Genomic DNA, 7,553 nt, shown 5'->3' with positions numbered 1-7,553 from the left:
TGTATGCTTTAACACTTCAGTTTTAATCTTTTCCAGAGAAGCAATCAATTGACACATAAAATATCCAATATATTTTACACATTGAAAAGTTGGCATATTTGGCACTCAATTGTGTTATATTTTCACAAGCATTCAGATTTTTAAGGACATGACTGACAAATGATATTTTCGGGAAGCAGTCAACTCATATGAATTCTGTTAGTTTAATATAAAATAAGTTGGTTTGAGCATACTTGGGTTTGTAGAATATTTACGGGTTCATTTCAAGAAACCAACAGTTATTTAATCCTTTCGTTTCTGACATATAGAGTGAAAAGTGGTAAAGATGATATTAAAAATGGAGACCTAATGTGCTTGCTTCAGCAGCACATATACTAAAATTGGAATGATACAGAGAAGATTAACATGGCTCCTGCCCAAAGATGATTGCAAATTCCTAAAAAATAGAGACATAAGATCAGGTAATCATATTATATATAAACTCCTTACTTTCTCTTCTAAAGACAGCAGACCTCAAGAAATATAATAACAATTCTGTTTTGAGTTGAAATAAATTATGAATCAAGTTTATATGATAATGCAATACTGAATAAAGAGCATTTATTCAAATTGGATGATGAAGGACATCCCCGCTGATGAAAACTGCCTGTCCCTCCAACATCATCATCTGCTGCTCTCAGTCTTTAACTTCACATTCTGCTGCACAAAGTGGCTCAGAGCTCTGTCTGCACAGAGCATGTTGTGTTTAGGCCTGTACCTGTGAGCAGATGGCCTTATTTCTCAGGGCACTCATCCAGAAGGCTTTCTTTATTTAGTACGTCTCCTATCCCCTCCACAACATCTTAGGTAGCATACTTTTTCTCTGTTCTCCCATAATTCTCCTTACCTAGCTTTGTCACATTGGATAATATAGTATAATAATCTTTTTATTTGAGTGTTTCAACTGAATGTCTGGTAAGTCTTTGAAGATATCTGCTGTTTTCTGCCCAATCTCATAATCCCCTACAAGTCCCTAGACTTCTATTGCTCCCTGTTGTGGTACCACAGAAAAACTGCATCCTCACTTCTGTGCTACATTTCTGGTTTAGGTAACAGCCTTCACGACCCCAAAATCTGCTCCCAGCTGGAGAAGATAAAAGAATGGCTTCTCTCCTGCTGCCTTCACTTAATAGATTTTATGGACTACTCATAGGCACTAATTTTAGTCTTTGGGTTATAAGCCAAAACTAACACACACACACACACACACACACAAACACACATTCTTATTTGCTCAAATTGTTCCTGCTTAAGGCAATGGCAGCTCTTTCAGGTTGGCTCCTATGTCCTTTTAACATGACACTGTTTGTTTGCTTGTTTGTTTGTTTTATGCTTACATATTTTCATAGTACAACATACTCCCAAGTTTACTTCATATCTCCCCTACCACAGTTTTAAAATTAAGACTAGTTTCCTATTTTGAAGGATAATATTAAAAACCAATATCTGGGTATTAGGTGTGATCATAGCTATTGGGGTGTCATAATTGGAAGTTCATTTAAACAATAAATGGAATATATATATAAAAATATAAATTCATGTATGAGATATATGGTAATTTATGTTTCATGTATATGTTTCCAAGTTGTGTGTGTGTGTGTGTATATATATATATGCTTCATGTATATGTTCCAAGTTTTATATAATATTATATATATATAATATATGCAGAGGGTGTGTATATATATAGATATATAGTCTCCTTGTATTGGATATAAAGTCTCCTTAAAAATTTAGTCTCCTTGTATTATTATAACTTTCTAAATAAAGTTCTTTAACATATATAATCATATAATTATCTCTGCTTCTTGAAAATTGCCAATCTAGAGTAACCCTGTAATTCTTTGATTCTTTCTTAAAATCACCTTAAATAAGACCTAATTCTAAAATTAGCTACTTTAAGCCCCTTCTTATTGAGACACTTCATGTTTTTTTTAAAGAGGACCATCTCCTTGCTGCTGAAAGCATCAAGAAACCTACCTTCATCTATATCTTTGTTTCCAGTGTCATTTGATAGTTAGGCATCAACAAATGCAACACAGAGATATGGTAAAAATTAATCAGGGTAATACAAAGAAAAATTTAGCCTTGACATTACTATATGATAAACACTCAAACTTTAATATAACTGACTTTCTGGTAGAAGCAGTTTATTCGAGGGAATCAACAGTATTCTACTTATCTTTTTGTACCTGCCATAAAATAATGTGCTTGGAGAATTATAAATGTTCAATGAGTATTTGTTGAATGAATAGATCAAATGTTAATATTTAAACATTACCACTTTAAAGATTTAGAAATTATAAAAAATATGGAACATAGAATCATGAAATGAGACAGCATTTAATCTTTAGAATGACTATGAAGGAAGGCCATTTAGATGCTTTTACCAATAGTACTCCAAGAACACACAATTGAAGAGATGCTGTCCATTTCTTATGCGGCGACATATTGAAAGATTATTTGCTACAGCATTATACTATAGGGTCCCTGAAGAATTCTAATTCATCCTCCCACATCAACTTCTTATTCCATATTAGGCTACTAGTCTCTCCCAAGATTCATGACTATAAGATCGGTCTCCTTTGGGGTCCTAAATGATTTTATTCCAATGAAAGTTACAACACAAATTTTGGCTAACTTACTCCTGATCCAACATCATTTTCTCAAGATTCCAGACTATCATTAAATTTGTTAGATTTAACAACTTTTGGCCGCTGAGATAGCATTTGGTACACTAGAGCAGACTTTCTCTATTAAACTAATGATGCACTAAATGGCACACTGATGACCTGAAAGAATAAATGTGTCTCCTTGAGAACAGGACTCCTAACTAGGGAGAAACTTGGACATTAGGGGAAAAGATGGCTCATTAATGCTCAACCATCAAGTACATAATCAATAAACTGAAAATCCAGAATGTGTTTTTAGGTAGTGAGGTATTAATATATTATTGATATTCTTTTTAAACATTGATAAGGCACATCTTGCCAGATAATTAAAACACTGCTTCTACTAAGTAAATACAAAAGAAAGAAGAAATTTTCCATGTATTCTTGTCAATTGATTAGCTTGTAGATTGATTTACTAGGATTATATTTAATTAAAGGCCTATTTGATATTAATGGGAAGTTTAGTGTGTAAATACTGATCTGCTTTTACAATTCTTTTCAGTTCAAAATCTCTCTGTATAAAAATAAGGTCAGTTTCTGTGGCTTAGAAAATTTACATTGATATACCTATATTTAAAATTTGTAGTTAAATTGAATAAAACTATAATAAATGTTTCCTGTCAACATTAGAGATTTTGTTTTAATTTCTCAATTAAGGAGGGAGACTGACTAACAGGGTTTTAATACCAATCATTGACTAAACTATTTATTTATTTAATTTTTCATTGTTAATTATTACCTCACAGAAATTTGCCAAAATAGGATAAAGATCATTTGAACCCTTCATGCAGATCCCTCCACTGGTGACATATCACTGTAGTATAATATCAAAACCAGGAAATTGATATTCTTATACCATTAACTAGACCACAAACATTATTTAATTCCACCATTTTTTTAAACTTGCATACATTTGTTCGTGTCTATGTGTATCCACTTCTATGTCATATGCAATTTTGTGTGACCACATCCACAATCAATTTCTTTTGAGAAGTACAGAGAGATTTAGCTCAATATTAAAATGAATTATCATGCTCAGACTATATCTAAAGCAATGAGTAGTGTGAAAAATTAGTAAAAAGTGATCTTGTAACATAGCACTAAGAACTAGGTTATATGATTAATATATTCAATATATCACAGGAAGAATATGTTTGAAAAAATATATCTGACCCCTTAAAATATGAAAAAACCTAAAAATCCATAACAAAATAAAATTTGCTATAAACATCAGAAATGGTTTCTATAATGATATATCACATTTGTTTAAAGTATAAAGTTGTCAGTGACAAATAATTTTGTAATTTTTAATAAACTTTATTTTTAGAGAAGTTTTAGCTTCACAGAAAAACTGAGCAGGAGGTAAGAGATGTTCCATACACTCCCTGATCCCACGTGTGCATAGCCTCTTCCATTGTTGACGACTCCCACCAGCACGGTACGTTTGTTACCATGGTTGCACCTACACTGACACATCGTTAACACACAGGGTCCATTGCTTCCATTAGATTTTTTTTTTTTTTTTGGTATTATTGTACATTTGGTATGGGTTTAGACAAATGTATAATGATATCTATCCACCATTATAATGTTATACCAAATAGTTTCTCTGTTCTAAAAATACTCTGCTCTCCACCTATTCATCTCCCTCCCACCAAACCCCAGCCCTGGCAACCACTGATCTTATTCTCTCCACAGTTTCGTTTTTCAAGAAAATCTAGATGAACTAGTGTTTGGCCATGACTTTTAGATGAAACACCAAAGTCACAACCCATAAAATAAATAGTTGATAAACAGGACTTCTTTAAAATTAAAATTTCTGCTCTGCAAAAAACACTGTCAAGAGAATAAGACAAACAGACTGAGAGAAAGTATTTTCAAAAGGCACAACTGATGGAGGACTATTATGCAATATATACAGACTCATTATGTATATACGTAATAAAATATTTTTGTGGGAAAATCATTATATTTTAGTAATTACTTTGGCACTTTTTTACCTGCTTTGGGAACAAAAAGCCTTGCATTTTTATTTTATGCTTGACACAGCAGTATACATAACCTGTCCTGCCAATATTTTACAATCTATTACTACCATTATTTATTTTGATGATCAAATTTTTCAAAGTATAGTAAGAGTCCCTCCAAGTAACCTTCTGTATCCCTTGACATATAGGTGAAGAAGGGCCTGGCCCCAGGGCCACCTGGCTTCAGGGCTGCCTCACCACCATGCTGTTTTCTCGGTCATGTTGTATTACCATTGAGCTGTTTGAACTAGAGTGTCCTTCTTCACCACACCCCACACTGGGGGTTCCTGTTGGCATCTGAACTGGCAGCAACAATCATTGATTGACAACACAGAGACACAAAATAGGTTAGTGGTAGCCTAGGACTGGTCATGACGAGAGAACAGGAATGGGGTGACTGCTAATGTGTAGGGGATTCCTTTTGGGGATGATGAAAATATTCTAATATTAGGTAGTGGTGATGGTTGGACAACTCTGTGAACATGCCATAAACTGACTGAATTGTACACTTTAAAATGGCAAGTGTATGGTTTCTGCATTATTTTAATAAAATTAGAAATTTACTTGGCACTTGGTAAGATTGCTCAACAGTATAACAAAGGGTCTACTTAGCTCTATTTCTCCACCAGAGCTCTGCCCTCCTGGTGCTCATGCTCTCCTCACCCACTGTGGCCCTGACATCCTTCTCTGCCTCACTATAAATCTTGTGTGTACACTCTACTCCTGTATATCAAAACATCGTACTCTGAAGTAAGTTTTTAAGGTGTTTATTTTACCTGTTCTGATGGCTCCTCTGGATCATATGATAATAAATTAAAGACAATGGTTTTTAAGCTATGATTTCTTTACTGTGAAACTATGAGTTGGTACCAATATCTGCAACTTAACACCTCAGTAGCTATTCTAAATTTTCTCATATTCTTAATTTTCTATAAACACCATCTTTTCCACTCACTACAGGAGATTAATTTCATACATACTAGAAAATTGATGAAATATGTACATATTTTGAGGAAACTGGAAACCAAGTGTGTTACTGCCAGAGAAGGGAGTGACAAATATGAAAATGGGGATAACTAGAATGAATATTAGGGTGTTATATTGCTTGGCTGCATTACACACATTGGACTACTGCCATGCCTATAGGTACACTGTCCTTATCCCATTGACACTCTTTTGGGTCACCGTGCTTTGGGTCACCACAAATACCATCTTCCCTAATGTAGACCTTTTTCACCCTGCCTAGGCTTCAACCCCTTGCACTAAATTGCCTCCTTATACAAGGTCCTCCTCACCTCACCAGGGCTGCGAGGAGCTGCTGCATGCTTGAGCATGTAAATTCTCACTCCATTCAGGCTCCACTGTCCCACAGGAGGTCCAGGTCCTACATTTCATTCTGCTCCACTGTCAGGTGGTTTGGCCAAGCTGGTCTTAAAAATAGAGTCATGATTGTGGATTTTTTTGCATAAGTGAACTAACTGGAAGAATCAGAAATTGTGGTTGAAAGGGGATGGTTAATTACTGACTCCAGAGGATGTACAAATGCTGCTGGTAATGGTAAAATCCAGGATATGAGCAAGAGCACTGTCGCCATAATGAAGAACACGTGGTATTTGTGATAAACTGTTTGAACAACAGGTATATGGATTGTGAAAGGCAATGTCAAAGGAACATATAAAAAAGTCAAGAATATCAATTGTCTGTTAAGATTTATTTGTTTTGTTTTTGACCTCTGAACTTGTTATTAAACCCACAGAGAGATATTAAGCAATAATTTGAGGTAAAATATATGATTTTTGTCTCAAATTCTGAAAAACTTAACAATACTAAATTACAAAATGTCTTTAATGTTAATTATATACTCTCAAAATACAATTAGATTATGCACCAAGGAGCTAAAGTAGACTAATATCATCAACATGAAGTTATAATGGTTGGTTGATTACTCTCTGAATGTAATTTAAATATAATAAAAATGGGAAACATAAAAACTAATTGTTAGAATGTGAATTTAGAATGGCAGTTTTTAATGGTTGGGTCCACACTGATAATAAATAATATCATGCTGTTTAATTACTTGTAGACATTCTAGCTATTTAAAATAGATATTCATGACATTGATAATTACAACAGTGCAAATATATTTTAAGATTGTTTAATTTAGTCATTTATTTAGTAAATTAAAATAAGTTATATATATATAGTAGATAGAGATTGAAATGGACTTAGATATAGTGGACTATAGAAGTAGATCTATTCCAGACTTCAGTAGCAAAGACTGAAATCATTCCTTGACAAGATTTATTTTTAAAATGAATTTAAGTATTGTAAACTTATGTCGACAAAATTCTTAAGCATCAGCATTTAAATGGAAGGAAAATATACAGAGATTGATTTTGTCTCTTTTTAAAACACTTAAGTAGAATAATTCAAAATGGAATCTCAGAAATATTTTCTTACATTTAATTATAAGATTCTAATATTTTGGTGCTACTGTAAATAGTCTGATTTTTTTTTCTTTTCAAAAACCCTTTTTCTCATTTGTCCACTGATAGCATTAGAAATACAATATATTTTTGTATATTGATTTTTAACTGTAATAATGACAATTTTGCTTGTTGAATCTAGTCAAATTGTGCTGATTTACTCAATATTTTTAATACACAAGAATATTTTCTATGGATAAATATACTTTTACCTTTTCATTTCCACTCATTATGCCCTTTATTATGTGTTCTTCTCTTTTTATAATGCCTGGAAGTCAGTAAGATACTAAATAGAAAGATAACAGCAAAACCTTTGCCTTTTTCTAGAT

General features: G+C 33.1%; 1 non-coding gene across 1 annotated transcript; it reads left to right on the top strand.

The window, feature by feature from the left end:
* The first annotated feature begins 350 nt into the window (after nucleotides 1-350).
* On the top strand, nucleotides 351-458 carry LOC129077292 (U6 spliceosomal RNA). Its single transcript, XR_008529807.1, has one exon. It is a non-coding gene; the product is annotated as a U6 spliceosomal RNA (small nuclear RNA).
* The last annotated feature ends 7,095 nt before the right edge of the window (nucleotides 459-7,553 follow it).

Source organism: Pteronotus mesoamericanus, unplaced genomic scaffold (assembly GCF_021234165.1).
Source record: "Pteronotus mesoamericanus isolate MK-2021 breed Mesoamerican mustached bat unplaced genomic scaffold, CSHL_Meso_final contig_116, whole genome shotgun sequence".
NCBI classification, from domain to species: domain Eukaryota; kingdom Metazoa; phylum Chordata; class Mammalia; order Chiroptera; family Mormoopidae; genus Pteronotus; species Pteronotus mesoamericanus.
Note: the sequence above shows the minus strand (reverse complement) of the source record. Positions and strands in the feature narration are given on the sequence as shown.